Source organism: Tupaia chinensis, unplaced genomic scaffold (genome assembly GCF_000334495.1).
Source record: "Tupaia chinensis unplaced genomic scaffold, TupChi_1.0 Scaffold000028_1, whole genome shotgun sequence".
Classification (NCBI taxonomy): Eukaryota; Metazoa; Chordata; class Mammalia; order Scandentia; family Tupaiidae; genus Tupaia; species Tupaia belangeri.
Genome location: NW_006159458.1, coordinates 5849084 through 5863230, shown reverse-complemented (window position 1 = coordinate 5863230; position 14147 = coordinate 5849084).

The window sequence follows — 14147 nt, the reverse complement described above, 5'->3', positions numbered from 1 at the left end:
GTGGTGCAGAAGCCACATGGGGAGGTCTTGGGTTCACGTCCTGGGATCTCCCTAAACACACCAGGTACACCTCTCCATGTACCCATGATTGAGCTAACTGAGGCTCAGCGTGGATCACAGCAACAAAGATGCTATTCAGGTGACTCTCTTTTTTTCCTTCTCTCATGAGGGAAATAAATTTTTATTTGAAGACTTACTAAGTGATATTCCTTTTTTTTTTTAAGAGGTTTTTGCTATAGGGTGCATGTGCACGCCAGACAGACTGAGAGAGACAGAGAGACAGAAAGCGAGGAATCATTCCCCGGGAGGGGGGGGATGGCCACGATGCAATCCCTTTTCCTCCATTCTCTTCTTGGGATCTTGGGCACGCACGCACACGTGTCCGGCGTGAGTTTACGCCACAGGGTCCGGGACTCGAACCGCAGTCAACTACATGGAAGTCCAGCGACATAGCCATTACGCTAACTGCTGGTCCCATAAGTGATATTCTTTTGAAAGAGATTTTAAAATTCCCCACTCTCCCTACATCTGATTCTAGGTCCCCACAGCAAACATTTTCACCTCCTTTTAGCTCTTGCAGTATTTACTTCCATATATCTAAACTCTTGTACCATTGTTTCTTGATTTTTAAGCAAAGGCACTTAATATTACCTACAGACTTCCTACTGTGGAAGGCGAGGACTTAGCTCACTCACACACACCCTCCTCAATTTCCCTTTCCCCACCATATTAACAGGGTTTTATCATAATTTTTATAAGGTGATAGTCCATGTTTAAAATATTAGGAGCATGTAAAAAGTACTTGAATTTAAGCTATGTCGAAAATTATGATTCCATAACCTTTTTCGAGCAATTTTTGTTTTCCTTGCAGTTCATAATTGTCTTTGTTGTTTGCTGAGTTTTCTGCTATTCATCCCAAAGCTCTTTGCTAGAAGTGTCAGGCTCATCAGGTGATTTGGTTGCTATTTTTTTCTTCCCTTTCTCTTTCCCTTTTTTCTGTCCATCCATCTCCTTTGCTTCCCTTCTTCCCTTCCCCTGCACCCCCCTCCTTTCAAGATAACACTCCTGGTCCTCGCTCTTAACTCCTCTCTGGAAAAGTGGCCCTCTCAGCCCACTATACAGCTCTCACCCTGGGATCTCCCTTCACTTTTACGCTGAGGGTTTCATTTTCATTTTCACATTCATTTTAACTTTCTTTACTTTTCACTGGCTTAGTGCACTTGCTTTCTTAAGCATCTTCTTGGAAAGGTAGATTGATGGATTGATTGATTTTTTTGAGAGGTTTTTGCTGTAGGCTGTATATACTCACCAGAAAGACAGAGAGAGACAGACAGGAAGTGAGAAATCACCCCCCCCAGGGGGGATGACCACGCCGCAATCCCTTCTCCTCCATTCTCCTCTCGGGATCTTGGGCACGCATGCACATGTGTCCAGTGAGTTTAAGCCACCGGGTCTGGGACTCAAACTGTAGTTCAACTACATGGGAGTCCAGTGACATAGCCATTACGCCAGCTGCTGGCCCCAAGATTAATTGTTTATTTATTTATTTATGTTTTTTCTCTCCAGAGAGAGAGAGAGGGAGACAGAGACAGAGAGAGGGAAAGTGAGAAATCACTCCCTATGGGGGACAGCAATGCTACAATCCTTTCTCCATTTTCCTCTCCAGATTTTGGACACACATGTACATGTATGTGGCATGGTTTTCGAGCCACCATGTCTGGGACTTGAACCCTATCTGTCATGTGTTAATCCATGGTGGCCTTAACCACCATGCCACCTGCTGGCCCCAATAATGAATGCTTTTGAGACCTCATAAGATTGAATATTTCTTATTCTACCATTGCATCTACTTGATAATTTGTGTAGGTATAGAATTCTAGGTTGGAAATGATTTTTCTGCAGTGTATTAAAGGCTGCTTATTGATTTCTAGCCTTGGGGCTGCTGTTGGGAAAACCACTAACATTCGGACTTCTGCCACTTTCCTTGTGACCTGGATTATTTTCTTACCGAAAGTTGTTAGAATATTCTCTTTATCTTACTATTATAAAACTTCCGAAATGATGGGTTTCCCTATCTATTTGGATATTTGATGTGCTCTTTCAATGTGGAAACATGGTTTTTAGATCTAGGACATTTTACTTATTTATTTATCTTTAAGTTTCATTTTTTCTTGAGGGGGAAGTACCCTCAATAGGGTCTTCACATCGTGATCCCTCCCTAGCTCTGCAGCCAGCCAGGATCACGGGCATTTTGGCAGACATAGCTGGTGTGTTCACACAGACCAGGATGCGACCATGAAGCCTTCCCATACAGCCCCCTCGTCATGTGGCAGTGTGTCCCTACTGCCCGCACCACTTTGGTTGGGTCAGTTATTGTTGTTACTAATATTATTATTATTATTTTCTTTTTTTGGAGAGGTTTTTAGCTATAGGGCATGTGAGCTCGCCAGAAAGATAGAGAGAGACAGAGAGACAGAAAGTGAGAAATCATCCCCCAGGGTGGATGGCCACGCTGCAATTCCTTCTCCTCCATTCTCCTCTTGGGATCTTGGGCACGCATGCACATGCGCCTGGAGTGAGTTTAAGCCACCGGGTCTGGGACTTGAACTGCGGTCTACATGGGAGTCCAGCGACATAGCCATTATGCTAGCTGCTGGTCCAATATTATTATTTTTAACATCATTTGATATTTCATGCTCAAAGGTAAAGAGTGGGTTAAAGTGTTCTATGTCTTATGGGCCAATTATCTTTTAAATCTTTTAATTTATTTTATTTATTTATTTATTTTCTCTCTCTCTTTCTGGGACTACTACTAGTTATATACCCATCAATATCTATAGGTCATTTCCTTAGACTGATTTCTTTATCCAACAAGGCATTCTCTGAGAGTTAAAAGCCAAGCAGTTGTTTTGAGAACCCAAGGAAGGAGAATGACTGTTAAGGTTTACTGTTCAGTATGTAGACATTTAAACCTTCACCCGTCAACTGAAAAGTTGAAGCCTTAATCACTCCCTATGGGGGACAGCAATACTACAATGCTTTCTCCATTTTCCTCTCCGGATTTTGGGCACACGTGTTTCTTTGGTTCCACTTTATCAGAAAATAAGTTACTGACCATACAGGTAAGAAGGAAAAGTTAACACTGAGCTGTGTCTAGGGTACGAGAGGTGGACAAGGGTGACGTGGCTTCCTGTAGCGTTTTAACCAAGTCTACAGTTTGGAGCCACACCCTCACCTCCATTTTCAGAGTGCCCATGCGCCTTCAGTTTCTGAACTATTCAGGGTCCTGGGGTTTTACATTGTTGGCATTCCCTGATTGCCTAGTTTAGGCTTTCGGTTTCTCCATTGGTTACCACATTTTCATTTGCTTTCTGGCCTTCAAAAATTCCAGTGCATCTGTCTCCACTCCCATTTTTTTCCTTCTAGTGTTTTACTTCTTGAATCTTTTACTATCATTTGAGTGTAATTTAGGGAGAAAATACAGATTAAAAAAAAAAACCTTATATTTATTCTATCTTTATTATAAGCAATATGTAGTATTTTCAGTGTAGATGATGAGAAACTATTAAAAAAAAAAAACCCTTACAGTTGTCTGAAATAGCTAGATAAATTGGATAAGAATTTTTGCTTTTTGTTATCTGAGCTTTTTGTGTTAATATGCATCTTATAGCCAAAGGACTGTGTAGATTTACCACACAGATTTTTCTCTTAGCATGTTGGCAGTAAAAGTCACAAAACAAAACAGTTAGTTATTATCCGAATTCCCACCATCTAAAAATTATTATTCTTTTTTTTTTTTAATTGTAGAGTCCATGTGCATTCACTAGAGAGATGGAAAAACAGAGAGAAGGAAGAAGCACTACCCAAGCATTTCCAACGGTGTGATCATCTCACAATCCCTTCTGCATTTCTCCACTCTGTCAGGAGTTTGGACACACATGCACATATGCCTGGTGTGTTTTTCAAGTTACTGGGGCCAGGATTCAAACTGTGGTTGGCCATGTGGGATCTGGCTCCTTTAACCAATAGGCTATGGGGCCAGCCTCAAATAATAATGATTATATAAAGTAAGGCATCCAGCTTCCACTTAAAGGAAAATGGGATAGATGCACTTTTCTCTGCCCTTCCGACTAAGAACAACAGAAAATCCTGAATATTATATATGAAACAAACAGTAATATTCTCAAGGTTGTAGAGAAGGATGGGAACCACAGAACCAGAGAAACATGCTGGTGGGTTTTTTAAATCTTTCTCTTTTTTTTGGAGAGGTTTTTGCTATAGGGCGTGTGTGCTCGCCAGAAAGACAGAGACAGACAGAGAGATAGAAAGCGAGAAATCACCCCCCAGGGGGGATGGCCACGCCACCATCTTCTCTTGGGATCTTGGGCATGCACACCTTCTCCTCCATTCTTGGGATCTTGGGCATGCACGCACATGTGCTCTTTGTGAGTTTCAGCCTCTGGGTCCAGGACTTGAACCATGGTCGACTACATGGAAGCCCAGCTACATAGCCAGTATGCTAACTGCTGGTCCCCGCTTCTTTAGGTTTTCTTTTGGCCTCAGATATCTATTCTAGACTTGACACTTAAAAAGCTGGCTGCCCAGGGAACCAGCAGTTAGCGTAATGGCTATGCCACTGGACTCCCACGTAGTTGACCGTGGTTCCTGTTCCATACCTGGTGGCTTAAAACTCACGCCGGGCGCGTGTGCGTGCGTGCCCAAGATCCCGAGAGGAGAATTGAGGAGAAGGGATTGCGGCGTGACCATCCCCCCTGGGGGGCGTGATTTCTCGCTTTCTGTCTCTATGTCTCTCTCTGTCTGTCTGGCGAGCGCACGCACCCTATAGCAAAAACCTCTCCAAAAAAAAAAAAAAGCTTGCTGCCCAAGAACTACTTATCATAAAGGAAACAAATGGGCAAGACAGTGAGGAGGTGGTAACACAACTGGACCCACATAAGAAAGTTTCTGAGTTCGAATCCTGGAACCTCCTTGAGCATGCTAAGTATGCGTGCATATACCTGTATCTAGGCTGGCTGAAACTAGAGTGGATCATGGCATGAGGCCTCTGTTGTGAGTTGCTGTTTCTCTTCTCTTTGTTTTTCTTTCTGAGAAGAAATAAACACACTTAAAAAGCAAAAATAAAACTTCCAACAAACACTTGCTCTTTCTTTCTAGAAATAAATGAACTTAAAAGACAAACAGTTCTAGTCCTGGACTAGAACTTTCTCACTTTCCTCTCTATAGCTTGTCAAATTAAAAAATAATAATAATAAATAAGGTTAAATAAATAATTATTTTAAAAATTGCTAAATTGAGCTCTACCAAATTAAAAATCTTTTTTTTTTCTTTTTTTGGAGAGGTTTTTAGATATAGGGCACGTGTGCTCGCCAGAAAGACAGAGAGACAGAGAGACAGAAAGCAAGAAATCACCCCCTAGGGGGATGGCCACACTGCAGTCCCTTCTCCTCCATTCTCCCTCCCCTTGGGACCTTGGGTACGCACGCACACGCACCCGGCGTGAGTTTAAGCCACCGGCTCTGGGACGCAAACCACGGTCGACTACATGGGAGTCCAGCGACATAGCCATTACGCTATCTGCTGGTCCCCCAAATTAAAAATCTTTTTAAAAAAGAACTATTTAATTTTATTAATCATTATTATTATTATTTTAAAATTTAATACAGGCAGTCACCAGAGAGAGACAGAGAGAGAGGGAAAGTGAGAAAGCAAGACACCAAGTCTATGACTTGAACCGTAGTTGGCCATGTAGGAGCCCAGTGACAAAACAATCAGGCCCCTGCTGACCCCAAAATCTTTGTTTTGTTTTGATAGAACATTAAGAAGGTAAATAGACAAACCACAAACTGAAAGAGATATTTGAAAAAAATACAACTCTGAAAGGGTGTATACTCAGGATTATTTTAGTCAGCTCTTTGTTACTGATAACAGAAACATGAATCCAGGTAATTTATATGAACAGCAGTTTGCTGGGCCACCAGGTGGTGCAGAGGTTAAGGCTGCTGGATACCACATGGCTGAGCAGTTTGAGTCCCGGATTCAGCAGCTTGAAAAACACACTGGGCATGTGCACGTGCATGTCCAAAATCTCAAGAGGAGAATGGAGAAGGGATTGCCGTGTGGCCGTCACCTGTGGGGGGTGATTTCTTACCTTCCTTCTATTTTTCTTTCTGTCTGTCTCTCTCTGGCAAGTACATATGCCCTATAGCAAAATAAAAATAAAAGAATAGAGGTTTACTTAGCTCACAGTTTTGAGGTTCAAGAGCATGGGGCCACATGTGATGAGAGTCTCGTAAGTGGGGTCCTGAGGTGGCACAGTACATGACACACCAAGAACGTGAATGGGGCATGTGTATGTCTGTGTTACATGGCTCTCATGCCCTCACCTGTAAACCCACCAAGATTCATTATTAGGGTTCCCACCTTGACGCTAATGCTAATCATCTCTGAAAGGCCCTTCTTTTCTTTTCGTTTTTTTTTTTTTTTTTTATAGGGCATGTGCACTCACCAGAAAGACCCAGAGAGAGACAGAAAGTGAGAAATCACACTACAATCCCTCTCCTCCATTCTCCTCTCAGGATCTTGGGCACACACGCACATGTGCCTGTCATGAGTTTAAGCCACCGGGTCCAGGACTTGAACCATGGTCGACTACATGGGAGTCCAGCTACATAGCCATTATGCCAACTGCTGGTTCCCAGGCTCTACTTTTCTTTCTTTTTTTGAGAGAGAGATTTTTGCTATAGGGCCCATGCACTTACTAGAGAGAGAGAGAGAGAGAGAGAGAGAGAGAGAGAGAGACAGAAAGTGAGAAATCACCCCTCCTCTGGGGGAGGACCACTTCTCCTCCATTCTCCTCTCAGGATTTTGGGCACACACTCACACACACCCAGTGTGAGTTTTAAGCCACCGAGTCTGGGACTTGAGCCATAGCCAATATGTGGGATTCCAGTGATGTAACCATTATGCCACCTGCTGGTCCTAAGACCATACCTTTCAACATGATAATCAGATTAAGTCTTCACCCTTCCATCATCATTACAATGACTGACCAGATTTTTTTTTTAGGGTTTTTTTGTTTGTTTGTTTTGTTATAGGAAACGTGCACTCGCCAGAAAGACAGAGATAGACAGAAAGCAAGAAATCACCCCCCAAGGGGGATGGCCACACTGCAACCCCTTCTCCTCCATTCTCCTCTCGGGAACTTGGACATGGATGCCCACGCCAGGGCTGGGACTTGAACCGCCGTCGACTACATGGGAGTCCAGCAACATAGCCATTATGCTAACTGCTGGTCCCAACTAACCAGATTTTAATACAAGAATTTTGGAGGGGTGCAGTCAAATCTTAGCAAGGCTGTATAAAAAATTCTTACAAGCCAGTAGAAGAAAGACAAACATCCCAACTAAAAACATGAGCGCTATCACTATACACCCATTAAAACAACTAATCTTTTAAAAACGGTACCAAAAACTAGCAAGTATGTACAGGAACTGGACATCTTACATGTTTTTGGTGGAAATATAAAACGGTATAGCTTTCTAGAAAATAGTTTGACAATACCTTATGAAATTAAGCATGCACTTACTGTATAACCCAGCCATCACACTCTTGGACATTTATTTAAAAGAAAAAGCATCCTATATTCACAAAACAATTGGTACATACATGTTCATAGCAGCTTTATAAATAATCAAAAACTAGAAACAGCTCAAGCATCCTTTGATGGATGAGTATTAAAACTATAGTACAACTAGCATACCATGGAATACTACACGGCAATGAAAAGGAACAGACTATTCATAAAGGAAACAACTTTGATATTAATCTCAAGGGAATTAGCTGAGTGGATAAAAGTCAGTCTCAAAAGGTTACATACTCTTTGATTCTGTGTGTATATTATATTCAAAATGACAAAACTGTACAGAATAGACCAGTGGTCACTAGAGGACAGGGACAAAGGGAAGGGTGAGATGTGGCTACAAAGCACATGAGGTTCTTTTGTAGTGACAGAGCAGTCTGTCTTTTGTGTTGGTGGTTACAGAAATCTGTGCACAGGATAAAATCACATAGAACACACTCAGCAGTATCATGTGCTGAATGTGTGCATAAAAAGTGAATGAAGATTTTATCGAAGGTGAAAACTGAAAAAGTCCATTCATGTAAACCCAATATAAATTTCCTGCTTTTGATACTGTACTGCAGTTGTATGATATCCACCACTGGGAAGCTAGATGAAGGATACATGGGACTTTTCTATCATGTAAGTTACTATGAGCCCATAATGATTTAAAAATAAAAAGATATGGGACCAGCAGTTAGCGTAATGGCTATGTCGCTGAACTCTCATGTAGCCAACCACAGTTCGAGTCTCGAACCTGGTGGCTTAAACTCACACCAGGCGTGTGTGCGTGCGTGTCCAAGATCCCGAGAAGAGAATGGAGAAGGGATTGCGGCGTGGCCATCCCTGCTGGGGGGTGATTTCTCACTTTCTGTCTCTCTTTCTGTCTTTCTGGCAAGCGCTTGCGCTCTATAGAAAAACCTCTCCAAAAAAAAATATATATATATATATATATTATAAAAAGTGAACAAAGGATTTTAACAGACACTTCTTCAACTAATATAAGCAAATAGCATATGAGCAGCTCACAAAACGTTCAACATCATTAGTTATCAGGAAAATACCAATTAAACCACAAGATACCAGTACACATGCCCCAGGACGGCTAAAATGTATAAGAATAAGAATACCAAGTGTTAACAAGGATGTGGAGGCAGTTGAATCTCACTCTGCTGAAGATGCAATCATTTGGGAAAAAAAATTGGAAGTTTCTTATATACTAAAACAAATATACTCTTACCATATGACCTAGCAATGCAACTCCTAGGAATTTAGTCATGAAAAATAAAAGCATATGTCTGCACAAATACTTGCCGTGACAATTTCATATCCGCTTTATTACTAGAAGCCAACAACTGGAAACAGTTCAAATATCCATCAGCAGGCACGTTATTTTTTTTTCAGGAAAGTTAACTGACAAATCATAGTATGTCCATAACTATATAATAAAATGGGTGAATTTCAAAAACAATATGCTGAACAAAAGAACCCAGACATAGAAACATGTCTATTGTGTAGTTCCAGCTCTGTGAAAGATAGAAAAAGCAAATAATCTACGGTGTTTTTTTGTTTGCTTTGCTTTGTTTTGTTTTTAAAAGATTGATGTTTGCCTAGGACCAAGGGTAGGAGGAGTAGATGTTTGGGAAGGAGCACAAAGGAACTTCTTGGGTGATAAATGTTGTAGATCTTGAGTGAGTAGATGGCTTCCCAGTTATGTGCATGTACAGAACTCATTTTACTGTCTATATAAAACGTATGCACATTTGTTTTATTTTTAAAATTATTTTATTTAATTGTATTTATTTAAATTTAATCAAAGAGGGAGAGAGAGAGAAGAAGAGAGAAAGAGAGAGAGAGAGTGAGAAAGCAAGCCACCAGGTCCAGGACTTGAATGATGGCCAACCATGTGGGAGTCCAGCACCCTTAACCACCACACACCACTTGCTGGCCTTGACATTCATTTTATAAATTAAGCTTTAATAAAACTGATTTTTTAAAAAATACATACCTTCAAGTCTTCCATAATTTATAGGAATGACAGTGAGAAAAAAGTTACAGATAATGGTTTTAAGTCTAAATACTTAATAGAATGATACTGATATTAAACATGTGGAGACAGATGTTTTTCAGGAATCCTAAATTCAATATGACCAAAATTGAACTAAAAATCAGCACACCCCCAAAACTATTTTATCTTGAGTATTTCCTATTTCAAGAAGTCTGATTGGTTAGACCTGGGTTATGTGCTCTTCCCTGTGATCAGTGAATGGCATCCTCAGGCATGCAAGCTAGAAAACTAGCCCGGGTCTAAAGCTTCCTTTTCCCCTTTACTTCCAGATCTAATCAGTTACTCAGCCCTTACAATTGTATCTCCTAAATAAGTTTCAAAAGTGTTGTCTTATCTCCATCTCCATCATGGCCACGTCTAAGCCATCATCAGCTCTCACCTACACCACTCTAAGAGCCTACCAAATTAGCCTCTCTGTATCTACTCACTTTTTTCTTTGTCAAGGTTTTGCCACGGGGCCGGTGTGCTCACTGAGGAAGAGAGAGATGGAGAAAGTGAGAAGGAAAGTGAGAAACTACCCCCCAGGGGGGATGGCCATGTCGCAATCCCTTCTCCATTTTCCTTCCAGGATCTTGGGCACGCACACACATGCACCCAGCATGATTTTCAAGTCACCAGGTCTGGGATCTAAACCATGGTCCACTATATGGGAGTCCTCCTGCCTTAACTACCACTCCACCTGCTGGCTCCTGCATTTACTCTTATAACCAGTATTGGTCTGCACTCTGCCTACAATAACAGAAATTCAATTCTAACTGCATTACTTTTTAAAATGAAATAGATTCACATAACCCAGAAAGGGTGAATTAGTCATTTCTAAATATTTGGATTTGCCTAATTCATTCAGGAACCTGCATTTCTCCTCCATGTCTTAGTTGAACTTCCCTCTTTTGGTTGTAGTCTCAGATGGCTCTCCCCAAATGACGAGAAAGACCATTGATCTTTTCTGCCTGATCTAACCTGGTCCTCATAGCTAGCAATTTCAGAGGGACAGGGATTATCTCTTTGAGGAGAGTTCAGGCAGAAGCTCTAAGAGGGTTTAACTTAAGTCATGTGTCCAACCCTGACCCAAATACAAAAGCCAGAATAATAGGGAACTCTGATTGGTTAGAACTGGGTTATGTGCCCACCCCTGTGCAGAGTGATGAGAAAGAGCCAACACAACCCAAATCACATGGAAGAGGTTCTCCAGAAGCAGAAGGGTTGAGTTATCAACACTGGTAAAAAGGAAGGAGTGGTAGATGAATGAACAAGAAGTCTGAATTACAAAGTCTGCTTCTGTTCTACTCACATAAACTGGAATTATGATGTTCTTTTTAACTTGAATTTGATGGTATATCATTCTCTTGTCTCAAATCTTTCAATGACCTTCTATTGCTCTTAGAATAAAATTCAAAATCTTGGGACCAGGTAGTACAGTAGTAACATAATTGAACTCACGTCCAATATCTTGGGTTCATGTCCCAGAACCTCCCAGAACCAGGCACATGTGCATATGCCCATGATTTGGGCCAGCTGAGACTTGCAGGGATGGAAGCGTGAGGATCCGAACCTCCCTGAGTAGACCAGGCACATGTGCATATGCCCATGATTTGGGCCAGCTGAGACTTGCAGGGATGGAAGCGTGAGGATCCTACTGGGGGTGCCTCTCTCTCTCTCTCTCTCTCCTTCTCCTTTGTGGAAGAAATAAATAAATGCTTTTTTTAAAAAATTCAAAATTTCTCAAGTGGTTCAAAGGTCTTCATGCTCTAAGTCTTGTGGACTCCACCAAACTAAATTTTGCATCACTCTCCTCATTCTCTGTTACAACAACCTTAGCTTTTTCATGTCATTTCCCCCACAACTCAAATCCTTTCAATGAGCTGTTCCCCTCGACACACCCCAAATACCCACAGGACTGACAGTACTCCCTCAAGTTATGTCTAATCATTTTAGAGTTCAGCTCAGATGCTGCTTCCTCATTGAAATTTCCCTAGCTGTCCAGATTAGGTCAGTTCTCCCAGTTAAACTCAGTCAAAACACCTGCATTATAGCATAAATTGCAATTGTAATTGCATAGTCATTAAGATAATTATTATTTAACATCTAATCACATGTGGCAGAATATAAGCTGTGAGTTCTAGTCTTGGCATCCAGCTTAGTGCCTGACACAAAGAAAAGTGCCCAATTCTGGCCCCCCCCCAATAAATGTATAAATTTAGTGAGAGACCAGATTGAGAGAGCTGATAAATGTGGTTTCAGATAGGCTGAATTCGAAATAATGACAAGACAAGTTAGAATATTTATTTTATATATATATATATATATATATAAATAATATATATATATATGTAAGTCCAATTAATGTCCTTCCAAATAAAAAGATCAAACATCAAAATGTGAAAAATATATTATGCAGGGGATTGCTGCTGAGAACTAGTGATTTCAGGGACTAAGAGAAATGAAGATTTTCTACTGATAATTCAGCCTCCAGCCCCCAGTCTAGAATGGTAGGGTACCCCTCTATCCTTCTCTCTGTCTTATTTGTTTGTAATTTTTCCTTTTAAAATTTTTAAGGTAAAGTATTCTCTTGGCTTTTAGAACCTCCTTTATATTGCTAATAATCCCCTTTCCCACTCCCCTCTAGGAGAGGCAAGGAGGCAGGCCTTTAGAAGAAGACTCCTCCATTGCTGCTGAGAACTAGTGATTCTGTGTGTCACACTCATGCACCGTGCAGTTTTTATTTTTTGCATTTTTGAAAAAACTTCTCTTTGGTTGTTTTTTCTTTTTCTCTCTGTTCCCCCCCAACCCCCCAACCCCCGTTTTTTTTTTCTTTTTCTTTTACCTCATCACTTTGCTGCTCAATCTCCATTTACTGAGTGTCTAGACGGATCTACAGGAACAATAACCAAACATCCAAATACTATTAGGGTTAACATATTATTCAATACCCACTGAATCTACTGCACATGGGGATAAAAATGGAACAGCAAAGAGACTGCAGATCACCTCCTCCTGCATGCCCCTGAATGCTCAGATTGAACTTCTAGAAATTAGGAAGAAGCGTATAACCCATTAGGTGACTAGAAATCACCACTGAGGCACAAGAAATATGAGAAACCAAGATAATACCTCTCCTGCCCCCCAGGGAAAAAATTAACTCCTCTTCATCCACAGACAGCTCAATGGAAATCATGGAAATTTCTGATAAAGAATTTAGAATATTCATTGTGATGAAGATGCAAGAGATGCAAGAGAAGAGAGACAATGAACTCCAGAAGAGGCAGGAGAATAGAGCCAAGGAGTTCCAGGAGGTGAGGAAGTTCTTGCACAATCTGAAAGAGGAAATACACACCATAAAAAAGAATCAAACAGAACTGTTAGAGATGAATGCTACAATACAGGAAATCAAAACATCCCTTGAAAGTATTAAAAGCAGACTAGATCATACAGAAGATCGAATCTCAGATGTAGATAACAGAATCGCTGGCCTAAAAAAATCACCACAAAGACTGAGAAAATAGTACAAAAATGAGAATATATGAGAAATACTAGATACTATCAAATGTCCAAACATCCAAATAATTGGTATCCCAGAAGGTGAAGAGACTAATAAGGGCATCCCAGAAGAAAACTTTTTAAACCTAGAGAGGCATTCAAAGATCCAAACCCAAGAAATACAAGGACCCCAAATAGTATCACCCCCCAGAAGATCCTCTCCAAGACATATTATAGCCAAATTGACCAAAACCACTGACAAAGACAAAGTACTCAGACTGGCAAGAGAGAAATGATAAGTTACCTACAAAGGATATCCCATCAGGCTAACAGTGGACCTCTCATAGGAAACAATGCAATCAAGGAAAGAATGGGAAAATATTTTCAGTGTTGAGTGAAAAACAATTTCAACCCAGAATACTATACCCAGCAAGATTATTCCTGATATGGGGAGAGAAGACAAGAACATTCTCAGATAAACAAAACCTGAAAGAATTTACTCACAACAGACCAGTTCTCCAAGAAGTTATGAAGGGAGTATTATATCAGAAAAACTAAAGTCAGACACAGAAATAAGAGTTAAAAAAAATCTAAGAAAAGGGCCAACTAAATGGTAGTTACAAGTCCAGAGTTGAATATTATCTTCCAGAATTTAAACGGAAAGCTTGGACCACAACAGAAGTTAGATTGAGTACATGAGACTGAGTTGGTGAAATAGAATTTTATGGTTTTTGACTAAAACAATACTGATCTTTTTTCTATGCTTTGTAGTCCAGAGATAAGGATTTTTTTCTTCTCTTGAATTGTCGGCAGATCCAGGTAACTACTATTTGAAAAGAATCCTAACCTACTTCCTGGCTTTAAGTCTTAAACAAAGTTCTCTTAACATTTTTTGATTTTGATTTATTAAAGCTAAAACTTTCTTTCTTTTTTGTCTTTTCTTTTTTTTTTTTTTTTTTTTTT